Raw genomic sequence first — 12561 nt, 5'->3', positions numbered from 1 at the left:
GATAAAACTTAGATCCCAAGTATTTAGGGTTGTATGTACACCATATGATTGTTATAGTGCTCAAAACCCTTCAAGAACAACCCAAGCAAAATATTGGTGAACCTACTTAGGATTGTATCACCTTAGCAAGCACTTACAGAGAAGTTCACAATTGTATCACCTTACCAAGCACTTACAGAGAAGTGCATGCATGTAACAATCAGGGTTAACTATTTATTGTGCATGCATGTAACAATTAGGGTTAACGATTGTATCACCTTACCAAGCACTTACAGAGAAGTTCACGTTGAACTCTTCTAGAGCTTTGATAATCTAAGCATTCAACTCTATTTTGATCATCGTTCTTGTTATTTGATTCACATTATTGTTTATAGAATCTATCAATCTATTTTATTGTTTCTACAATTTCCAGTTTCAACGATTCCAACTAATATTTCGATTAATAGACTATTTCCTGCATCACAAAATACAAATTCTAGTTTGTGAGAAATAACACAACTATGCTAACAATTCATTTGAAAGTCATTTTTGGTAGAAATTTGCTTGCATTTTCATATTTCATCTCACAATAGCGTATGCTTTTCTTCTAATGAAAATGTTAGCATCCGATTCAAATATTAAGCCATTTCCTGATATGTAAGATATAAATATCTCTTTGTGAAAAATCCTGTAACTAACCTACTGAGTCAATAGAAGACTCGTTAAAGGAAAAGCTAGCATTATACTGCTTGATCTTATCCACAACCATGGTGGGCTTGTTTGGGAAAAGAAAGTTAGGAATGAGATAAATTTCTAAATCAAATTATGTATTAAGGAAAACTATTCGTAGTTGAGAACTCATCATCTAAGATGTAGTACAACTTGTTTGAACTTTCATTATTACGACCACATGTTGCGTATTTTTGTTCACCTATCCGTTTTCTATAGACTGACATAACTTGTGCATCTTAACTCTGTCTTTGACGTTCTTTACACCCACGGTATTGTAATTACGCATACTTTCTATTTAGTGTATCATATATGCATAATAACACTTAATATATATATATATATATATATATATATATATATATATATATATATATATATATATATATATATATATATATATATATATATTCAATCATATGTATCAAATCATTACTTATGTGTAATGAAAAAAAATATAAGTTCTTCAACAATCCACATTAATCAAAGATTTAAATGATATTTCAGATGTAACTCCAAGTATAAATATGAATTTGCATTAAAATGATTAGAATATATACATTATGTTTATTACATTTTTTCATAGTTATAAAGTTTTATGATTGTTGACGTAATTTTAGTAGTTGCCACACTATCTATCAAGATCCTTCGAATAAAGTGGTTGGCCACGTACAATGTTATGACTAGACTATCTTGGTGTGGGTCAAACGCATTTTCCCTATCATCCCCTTTGAAGAATATCTCATTTTTGTTGTTTAGGAAGGCATTCTTTCTTGGCTTGTCTTCTCTTTCCATCTAGGAACTTTTTGCATATCTCTTGGCTGCAGAGTAAGAATTTCCATAGATGTCAAATCCACCAAAGATAAAGTTGATTACCTTGGCATCTGAGGGTTGAGAAGCTATTCATTGCAGAAGAACTTTAGGATCTTTTAAATATTCTTGTTTTTAATTCTTCCCAAAAGTTCCTTTAAATGTTATTCGTTGAACAAGTAACTAATCTCATTTCTGAGGGTGAAGCAATTTTCAGTAAGATGTCTTTATATTATTTGTATATGCTCAAGAATGATCATAAAATAATTTCTACCAAAATATGATCCTATAGAGTCACACTAATAAAATGTAGACACCAATTAATCATTTTTTGTAATGAATTTCACTAATAGTAAAATGGCATAACTCTTGCATCTATTATTTTCTGAAAAATAATATTATATATTAATTCATATGGAATGATTTAATTTAAGTGTGTTAATTACATCATTTAAAGTTTAAATGATTTAAATAAATTATATAATTTTATTTAATGTAAAAGTTAATATATATATATATATATATATATATATATATATATATATATATATATATATATATATATATATATATATATATATATATATATATATATATAAGGTTATTTAAAAGGATTGTAGTTTATATTATATAAAATGGTCAAAGTAACTTTTATTAAATATAAAAGTAAGAGTTTAACACACTCTCATACTCTCTCTCTCCTCTTAAATTCGTCCAACCACCTCCAAAGGAGGTCCAATGAGTTTTGTTTGCGTCTTATGTCTTCCAATGCATGTTCTTAAATAGTTCAAGGTTTATAATTGAGTTGGATGACTTCAAGATGGAGAATAATGCCAAAAGGCTTTCTTTTCTCTCCATTTTATGAGGCTTGGACGAAAATACACACATATACTCTCTTTTTCTCTCTAAAAGGTTAAGAAGATATAATACACACAATTTTACTCTCATGATACATCAAATTCGGATTTGATTTTCTAGCTTAAGAGTTTTGTGTCTTGAAAGAGGTAAACTAGCACTCGGTGTTGTTGGAATCATTTTGTGGATTATATTTATAGAGGAATCCTTCCTTGTGTTCTTTCCATCTTCACCAACGTTCAAACCTCCCGAGAGGATTCAAAGGCTTCGGAGGTTGTAATCCACAAATCCTTCTATGGTTTTTTTACATTATCTTGTCTGTTCATATAAAGTGATCCTTTGGTGGTTTCTCCTTGTTCTAGAATTTTATATAAAATATAAAAGTCTTCCATTGCAAAATCTCTTGATTTTATGTTTTTATTAAATCTCAACTTGAATAAAAACCCAACACTTAAATCAATGTGGTAACAAACCATTTTGATTTTTCTTTCCATCCAGGGGTTTTGTCATTCTTCGTGGGCCACCTCGCCTTCTCACCAAAACCATGTATTATATAGAGCAGACCTGAAACATTAACAAAAAACAATAGTCAGATATCTTGGGATAATCCTCATCTTCCTCTTCATCTTCTAGAGCACTAACCCTATGATTCTCAACTCTTGATTTTAGGTTTAGCCGTGTAGGATTTTTAGGAGGAAGATTCATTCTTCCTGTTAGGATGGTCATAGGACGTATTTGTCCTCTTTTTGGTATTCTTGTCCTCTTCGAGCCTGAAAAATATTAATGCTCTATTCCTTACTTCACCCAATTTATCGCATGGGGTTATGCGAAGATCCTCATAAATTGGAGAATATTTCTTTATTCTCATTTTGAAGGCTTCCACAACAGTTGAAACATCGAGGTGTGGAATATCTAGGGCATATTTCCAAAACCTGCTAACATAATCCCTCAAGGACCCATCATTTCCTTGAGTAACTCTATAAAGGTCACTTGCTATTTTCTCAAAATTTCTACTACAAGAAAGTTGATTATTAAAGAAGCTAACAAAATATGCGAAATAAGTAATAGAGTAAGGAGGAACATTTAGGAGTCATTTTAGTGTAGATCCTGTACGGGTTGAACCAAAACCCTTACATAAACATGCCTTATTTAGATATTGAGCTATTGGAACTATCTCTAAGCGTTCTCTACATTGGGTGACATGCTTTTCAGGATATGTGGTTCCATCGTACATCTTCATGTTGGGTGTCTAAAACCTCCTTGGAACGTCAATGTCATAGATAGGAGGTACGAATCTTGAGACCCTCTGGCTGATAGGTGAAACCTATGATATAGGTTGAATGATTCATGGTACACTTGAGATCATATTTCTCAACTGCCCGAGTTCCTTCGCCATGACCGGCCTTATCGTCGGATCTTGGGTATTAGATGGGATGTTGAGTATCCCTCCATGATATTTGGGAGGAAGGACCTCATGTGCTATGAGTTATACCATTTGTGAAACGGATGCCTGTCTTAATATGAACTATTCGTATTGGCGTTCTGAAGATGCACCGATTTCGAAGTTCAGGATATTGGGCTACAAGAACAAAGATGGTGTTAATGTAGTTTTAATAGGCCTTCTTGAGTCCAAAATTAGTTTCTCCAAATCTTTTAAACATCATTTTCTTTGTTTCGCTTTGCTCAGTGATATGTCGATCCATTCTGGTCAGTGTAGATATGATCTCGTTGTTCGAGATCATAACTAGTATTCCTTACTTTGTAACTAATGAATATTGGACTGGTGAGGATGTTGAGAGGGTCCTTGTGAGGATCTCGATATTCCTTCTTTGTCGGTTGATAGTAAGAGGTAGGGGTAGACTCTAATCATCGGAGAAGGATGGAATAGTGCTAGAAGTGGATTTTGGTTAAAAAATGCAAAATTTGTAAGTTGTTGAAAATTTGAGATAGAGCCTTTTGAATAACGTTAAGAAAAATGTAATAACACCACTTGCCCACGGATGACGTCAAACTGTTTTGGTAAAAAATTATAGGCTAATTTCGTAACCGAATTAGTAAATATGGTATGATGTTTAGAATGAGATGTGTAAAACTAAAGTGCTCGAAATCATAAAATATGTCGAAGATCTTGGTTGTGCCAAAGATCCTAGGAAGAAAACTATAATATTCAGGATTTTTCTTTTATTAGAATTGATATGTTCCAAAGTGAAAATAACTTTAGTTGAAGTGTTTGGGACAAAAATTGTGTGAAAGTTCTTTAACACGTAAATTTGTATAATAAATCTAAGATACAAAAAAAGATACCAAAATATACCACATAATATCTTGATAGATTTGAGAATGAAATCAGATCAACAATCAAGTAAATATGATAAAATGTTGTAATCGATCAAACAATTATAAATAATTAAAAGCAAATGCATGAACACAGTGATGTACGAGGAAAACCCTCAATCCTTTTGTGAAGGCAGTTGGGGGCGAGTAGGTTAACATATTTATAGGAAATTTGCAAGAATCGAACATAATATGAACGAGATATGACATTTATAGGAAATAAAATTTTGTCGTACTTAAAAAGTTACAACGTCGAAAACTACAAGGAGATTGGTTGCCTTTTGGGAAAAGTCACCAAATATACAAACGTAGTACTACATAAAGTAGGAATTATGGAGTAAAGACCGCATCAAATGGAGATCATATGAGGAATATATGATTTTTAAAAACAATAAAAACACATAGAAAAATGGAAGGTAAAAACTAGCCAAAACGACCAAGTACCAAATACAATATACAATTTGCTTGTGACTTTTAAATTTACGTCATCTATTTAAAAATACCAAATACATTTTAATTTTATAATAAAATATTATAAAAAAGAATAGAAAAAGAAAAATAAATTCTAAATTACCACAACTCTTATCATCTTTGAACCCATTTATTTAGATTGCCAAAATAGAATACTGGTGTGATACACTGCAATTTGTAGTTTATAAAAGCTAAACCAGAGTAAACACTATGGTCAGATTAGAGGTACATACTTGGACTTAATAAAGAAGAACACATGTGTTGTAGCTAATAGTTTCCATCCCAGTCGTATGTGATCTTTTGATTTTCTGCATGTATAAGGAAAAAATAAACTTATGAAAATATTTTCTCGTTTAACCTAGTGGAACAGCAAAGAATTGTAAATCAATTAAAACAAAATTTGATTAGCATGGAGATACATACCAAGCAGCTTCTAGCTTCCTTCTCTTGATTTTTTTCCCGTGTATGCTTTGTGTGTGTTATGGGAGGAATAAATAGGAATGAACAAGATAATCTTAGGAATTAGTGGTAATTATCCTCCCAAATAGTTGTATCAATATCTGTTAAGTTTTAAAATTTAAATTTTGTTTATGAATGGTTATGTTTTTAATTTTATATATAATTTATTTTAGTGATAATCTTCTTTGTTTTTGGCAGAACAGCTTATTCTATGATATGCTAAAAATGTAATATATTTTTTATCATGATGATTTTCTGATCTGTTTTTTTTTTAATTTTATTATATTATATATATATTTTTTTGTGTGTGTATCTTCATCAGATCATCAGCTTTATAATTTAAATATATGATTTTTCTTATAATATTAGTTGTCATTTTGAAAAATGAAGGCTAATCGATAAGGTTAAGATTAATTTTGCTTTATCATTTTCCCTCACACGTCTGTACCCTTGTCATGCTATAATAAATGCTCTTAACCCTCTTATATTCTTCTCCTACTTGATAGTAACATCACAACTTTTTTTTTTACTTCTGTTAATTATAAGCATCATATCTAACTGTTTCAATAAAATGTTTGTATGCGTATGTGTGTGTGAACAATAGAACTTGTCAGACAAGGAGTTCCATTGCCAGTGTGGTGTAATTCGTGATTCTGGTGCTGTATATTGTGAATTAAATCATGATTAACACACAATTAGAGATGAGCAGTTAGTATCATTTCCCAATCCCGTAACGGTACAAAATTCATCGGGAAAAATACCGGACACGCCTGATTAGAGGTACCTTGTTTGCTTTGCTTTATTAGCATATTCCATCTTGGTAGAACATAAAAGGTTAACAAGTATTGATGATGTATTTTTTAAGTAAGAACTAAGGAGTGTTTAGTGTTACAAATCTACATCAATGTTACCTCTGATTTTAACAACATAAAAGGTCACCAATTTGTTTTGACTTTTAAAGTTCATATGAGTTATAGTTTTACTTCATATTCCTATAAAGTTACAAATTCATTATCATTAATCAATTGATGATAACTAAATTAGTGCAAATTTACAATCACTTTCACATTTCATATTGAATAACTTGTTTTACTTTACAAAGTATGTGGAAGATAACTACGAGATTCGGTCCTTAGGGTAAAAGGAAAGCCTGTATTCAAGAACATGTAATCTCCAAAATAGCCTTTGATTAGCTTTATTAATTGTTTAAAAAATAGGAATCAATGGTGCACCATATCTATAATGACCTGCTAGACAATCTTAAACAAAATCCTATAAATTAGAAATAAGTATCTCAGTCTAAACAAATAACTAAACAACCGTATAATAATCCTTATTCAAATAAAAGACTCATAATAACTTTCCTATTTTATTGTTTAGCCTTGAAGCTACCCTACTTCCACATTAGATAGACCTGGCCAAACAGTCCAAGCTTATCATTGGGTTAAAATAATTATAGTCCTTCATCATGATCTGACCGTAAGTGAGTGGTGTCGTCAACATCATCTTCTCGAAGACTAAACCCAAACTCATCTTTTGACTTTCCCTTGATGTTCAACATTAAGGCTATCAAGCTTTCACAAACATTTTTTTCGATATGCATAACGTCCACACAATGGTGAGCCTGCAAGTATTCATAATCTGAACGTTTATTTCCATGTTTCCAGTAACTAAGATCCATCTGTAATTACATAAAAAAAATATTATGATTCAATTAAGTCTCAACAAATATTCATGTGATATTCATCGTCTGGAACCCTGTCTTAGATTTTCAATTCTACTTAAATATAATGAAATTTTATGTTCTCATCTGGAAGTTACCTTTGAATGTGTGTGCAAAAGATGAAAGGGAAAGGATTAATGATATCTATAATTCCAGGGGATATTTGGAAGGTTGCAGCAAGACTAGAGATAGCTTTGGTTGTTGAGGAAGCTGAACCTTTGCAATGGTCTATGCCGTTCACAGCTTCTGACTCTGCTCAACTTTTATGTAAGTATTCAAAAATTAAACATTAACCGACTCAAATGTGAAAATCTGAGGCTGACCATAGACCTCAACTGTTAAAAAAACGAAAATTCTAAATTAAACATATGATTAAATTAACACACTACAAGTCTACAATAAGATTAAAGATACATACTCAGACTTAATGAAGAAGAATACGTGTGCTGTATCATACGATTTTCATCTCCTTCATACAAGATTTATCGATTCTCTGCACGTGTGACTTTCTGTGTATGCTAATTGATGAATAAATACAACTTTTTTCATATGGTTTCTCTGTTTTTATGTGTGCGTCAATGGAAGAAAATATAGCAATTAAGTAGATAATCATTGGAATCAGTGGTCATTATCTTTCAGTCCATGTTTTTATCAATATCTTTTAAACTTTAAAATTTAAAGTTTTATCCATGAACGGTTAAGTATTTGAGTAATAGATATCTTATCTGTTTTTTTCAGAGTCCATGAATTTCAATGTGATAAGGATATTAAATAGTGAAATATGCAGGCATCATCTATCCGGTGTTGTTTGGAGCTGCTGGCATACTTTCTTGATCTTCTCCGGTTCTATTTGTGCTCCTTGTTATTTGCTTTCTACATGTTGGTGGGGGTTTTTTTTTTGGTTTATTGACCATTTTGCCCCTGCTTGGCATTTTTTGGTGTGGTGCTTGTTGACTGAAGTTTTTTGCTTCTATTCATCCGTGTGCTTTTGTCCTGGTTTGCAGTGCTCTCTAGGTTGCTAGTGGGATACATCTTTGCTATTTGGACCTTTTTACCCTTGTGGGGTGTTTTCATATTGCTTTTAGTTATCTGTTTGTTTGTTTAGCTTAGCTTTTGTTTCTTTGGCTCTTCTTGTTGCTTAATACTGGACTTTGTTCCAACTTCCTCTTGTGTGTGCTTAATAAAGTCATAGTTGTTCAAAACAAAAAAAGTCATTAAGCCACATTTGCATTTGCTAGATGAAGTAAAAAGACCTTGCTAAATGAAGTAAAAACAGCTGCTTTTTGAAAACGGGTCATATGGCTTCCTAGTGTGACTTGTTTTGAAAGTATGTTTCAGACATCCTATTTAAAGAACTAAAGGTGAAAGTTTGTCTTTGATTGTACCTGATGGTTTTCTGGACGAGTTAAACATTGCAACTAAGCATTATATAATCTTACATCAGATTTCAACTGCATACAAATTTCTAATTTGATTATTGAATTTCTGCCAATTTCTGCACAGATTTGACTGTATATACAATAATTAAAGAGTTTGTTGAAAAAATGAGAATGATATTTTCAATTTGTAATTACATAGAGATTATTAAATATGGTGCCATGTCACTAGTGCTATGATTTGGAAATAAACACGTCAAAAAAATGGGCGTTGGCAGACATAGAGTTTGGTTTTTGAAAAATTGGATCCTTTACTCATCTTATAAACCACTCCTTGTACCCATAGAACACGTTTGTATTAGAAAAACCGGGTTATATGACCTTATAGCTAAAAGACCCGGTTATGTCAATATTATGCGGGTTTTTTAAATCTAGCATAAAGCCCGGTTGTTCGCTTTAAGCCGGGTCATATTACACTTCCCATTATAAAACCCGGTTTTTGTATAATATAACCCGGTTTTTTAAAAAACCGGGTCCTATAAGGCGGGTTCTATGTGGCTTTTTGTAGTAGTGAGATCTACACAAATATATAAGAGTCATCAAAAATGGAGTTCGTATAGCAGGGTTACGAATTTTTGAAGTTTAATTATCTCGTCACGCGCGCTCACGTGCAACGCGCCATGCGCACTAACACACGATTTCATCGAGATACGGCATGACATGGCACACTGAGGAGACAACACATGGCATGATCGTACGGTTGGCGCACATTTGCCCAGATCGTTTCTCTCTATCTATCTAAAAATGCCTCGTGTGCCATCGCCCATATCGCTTCTCGAAGTGCTAACTTGTGGTTTCTACCCTACAACAATGGTTTCACATGTACAAGTGAGTTCCAAACCCAGGGGGGTACATGTCTTAAATGCAACATTAAATAGTTATAACTAATTGTAGTTAGATAATTATGCTCATAACATTAGAATAATATTATGCCTGCTCATAACTAATTGTAATAATATTAAATACTCTGCCCAAACTCTTTAGCTAATATTGCGCCTAGTCGTTATACTAAACCACAATGATAGATAGAATCATACCTACTTGCTACGCTCGCCAGTTGCCAGGAAACACTAATACTCTTGTAGTTACTATAACCAAAATCTCTAGGGTAACTTATTACCTAACCTTTATTCTGGCCAAATCTCTCGAATAGCATTTTACCTGGTCGTCATTCTGGCGAACTCTCTAGGAAAACATTATAAATAGTCATTATTCTGCTAAATACTCATAGATAATATTCACACTACGCCGTTGTTACGCTCAATTTAAACAGATAATAGTAGTATATTATGTCGTCACTACAGTAAACTCAAAACGAATAATAATAATATATAATATCGTCACTACACTAACGAATAATAATATATTACGCCGTCACTATGCTCGACACAAACGGATAATACTAATATATTATGACGTCACTACGCTAAACTCAAACGGATAATAGTAGTATATTATGTCATCACTACACTTGAATCAAAGGGATAATAGTAATATATTATGTCGTCACTACGCTCAACTCAAACGGAGAATAGTAGTATATTATGTCGTCACTACGCTCGACTCAAACAGACTTAATAATATATTATGCCGTCACTACACTCAACTCAAACGGATAATAGTAGTATATTATGCCGTCATTACGCTCGATTTAAACGGATAATAGTAGTATATTATGTCGCGGCTACGCTCAACTCAAATGGATAATAGTAGCATATGGTGCCGTCATTACGCTCGAGTCAAACAAATAATAGTTGTATATTATTTTGTCACTACACCCGATTCCAAACGGATAAATGTAGCATGTTATGCCATCACTCAACTCGAATAATGCTCATAGTACCACTCCGCCAGTTGGCTTCGCTAAGAATATCTATTTAAATATAATTATATATTATTATTATATAAATGAGCATTGATACTCCATTCATTTCATAAGTATATAGTTATATAAGAAAGGGTTAGACCGTATACAAGTAACCTACATTGAGGTCGTTCTCAGTTAGTCTGGTTTTAAAAGCACTCTTTTCCTTAAGTATACTCCTAAGATATGGATACACTAATAGTATATAAGAAGAATGAGAATTACGCAAATCCTAAGTACCTAGGAATAGTAGAATACTATTTTCAAAGAATAATATACAAAACCTGTGAAATCATCAATATTATTTTGACCTCTCCAAACCACATGTATTCCTAGGAAACTGAGTGATGGAAGATTGCACCTCCAGAAGCAATGGTTGATCAACGAAGCTACTAAAGATCTATTATCGTCATACTTATGCCTAACTGTCAAGGCACCTTTAGCATTAGAAATTTTAGTACTTCCAAAACATTTTATGATGTAATGTGATGCCCATAAATGGAAGTGATATTTATGTTACATCTTTTTTTGTACTGCTCAATGAATGTTCAGTGACTGTGATCCAATGTCCCTAACGTTGCGTCTCCCGGCGTTTCCGCCGCCGGCCGGGGGTGTGACACCTTTTGGATCTCCAGTATAAAACATCGGGATGTGATGGAATCACTTGCGATAGAACTTATATTAGTTAAAATAAAATTACAAATGCTAGTTGATTGTGTAGTAAGTGTACAAGTGTTCAAGTGTCGTGAGAACGAGAATGAGAGTAGAAGCGAGTATGTGTGTTTGTACGATGATCATCTAGGCTTTTTTACATAATGATAATAACTACTAATATGATATTCTGACAAAAAAAGGTTTTTCCGAAGTTTTAGTTAATATTTTGGGCTTTCCTTTAAATATAGTTTTATGTAAGATTTTTTTCGTAAACTGAGCTAAATTACAACAAAGATTTTCCAATATCAAATTATATTTATAATTGTCCAGTTTTTTTCTTTCTTTTTCTTTTTCTTTTTGTTTTCTTTTTGTTCCTCTAGCCATGACTCGTTATTTATATATCAATGATATATTAATTGTTGTTCAATAAATTAAAACATAAAACAATAAGCATGATTCTACTCATACACTTCTATTTTATATTATTTTTAATATTTAATTTAGGAAACACATCCTAATATACGATGTTTTTGTCAAATTAAAAGGAGATATATTAAATAAAATAAATAGAAAAATGTATCAATAATAACATCCAATAATAAATATATTATTATTATTATTATTATTATTATTGCAATATATTAGTCCAAATAATAGTGGCCAGTTTGTTCCACCTATGTATTGCTTATTTATGCGGCCTACCAGTGAAATCTTTATAAAAGAAATGCACACTTGGAATTCAACACTTTTTCATGAAAATTATACATTATTTTATATTTTTGATGTCTTTAATAATTAATTTGCATAATATAATCTGTATTTATGTTGAGAACTTTAGTTTGACATCCATTCATACATCTTTAAATATTATTTATTAACTTTGATTTGTCTTGTCTTCTTAGTGTTAGGTATCGAAGAATAAAATATCTTATCAAAAAATTGAACGAAGTGATATTATATCTGAATAAATATAATTCTGATACATTATTTGTGAATAAACATTTTCCGGAAAGAGTTGATATGTTGATATTCGGTAGTTAGTGATTGTTAGGGTTTAAGCCTTGTTTTTCATTTTTTATGAACGAAAGGGTGCATCAAGTGTGAGTTTTTACGAGTCGTAAATGTTTTGGTTCGTAGTGATAAACTTACGTAGATATTGATGAGTATTGGTAGTTTTGGCGACATAATTAAGTTCGAGGTTAAATACATATAAAATAAATATTTTTTCCTTAAATTAGTTTTTTCAT

This window comes from Lactuca virosa, chromosome 5 (assembly GCF_052849685.1).
Source record: "Lactuca virosa cultivar CGN04683 chromosome 5, Lactuca_virosa_CGN04683_v6, whole genome shotgun sequence".
Classification (NCBI taxonomy): domain Eukaryota; kingdom Viridiplantae; phylum Streptophyta; class Magnoliopsida; order Asterales; family Asteraceae; genus Lactuca; species Lactuca virosa.
The sequence above is the reverse complement of the archived record's forward strand: the minus strand, read 5'-3'. Positions refer to the sequence as shown.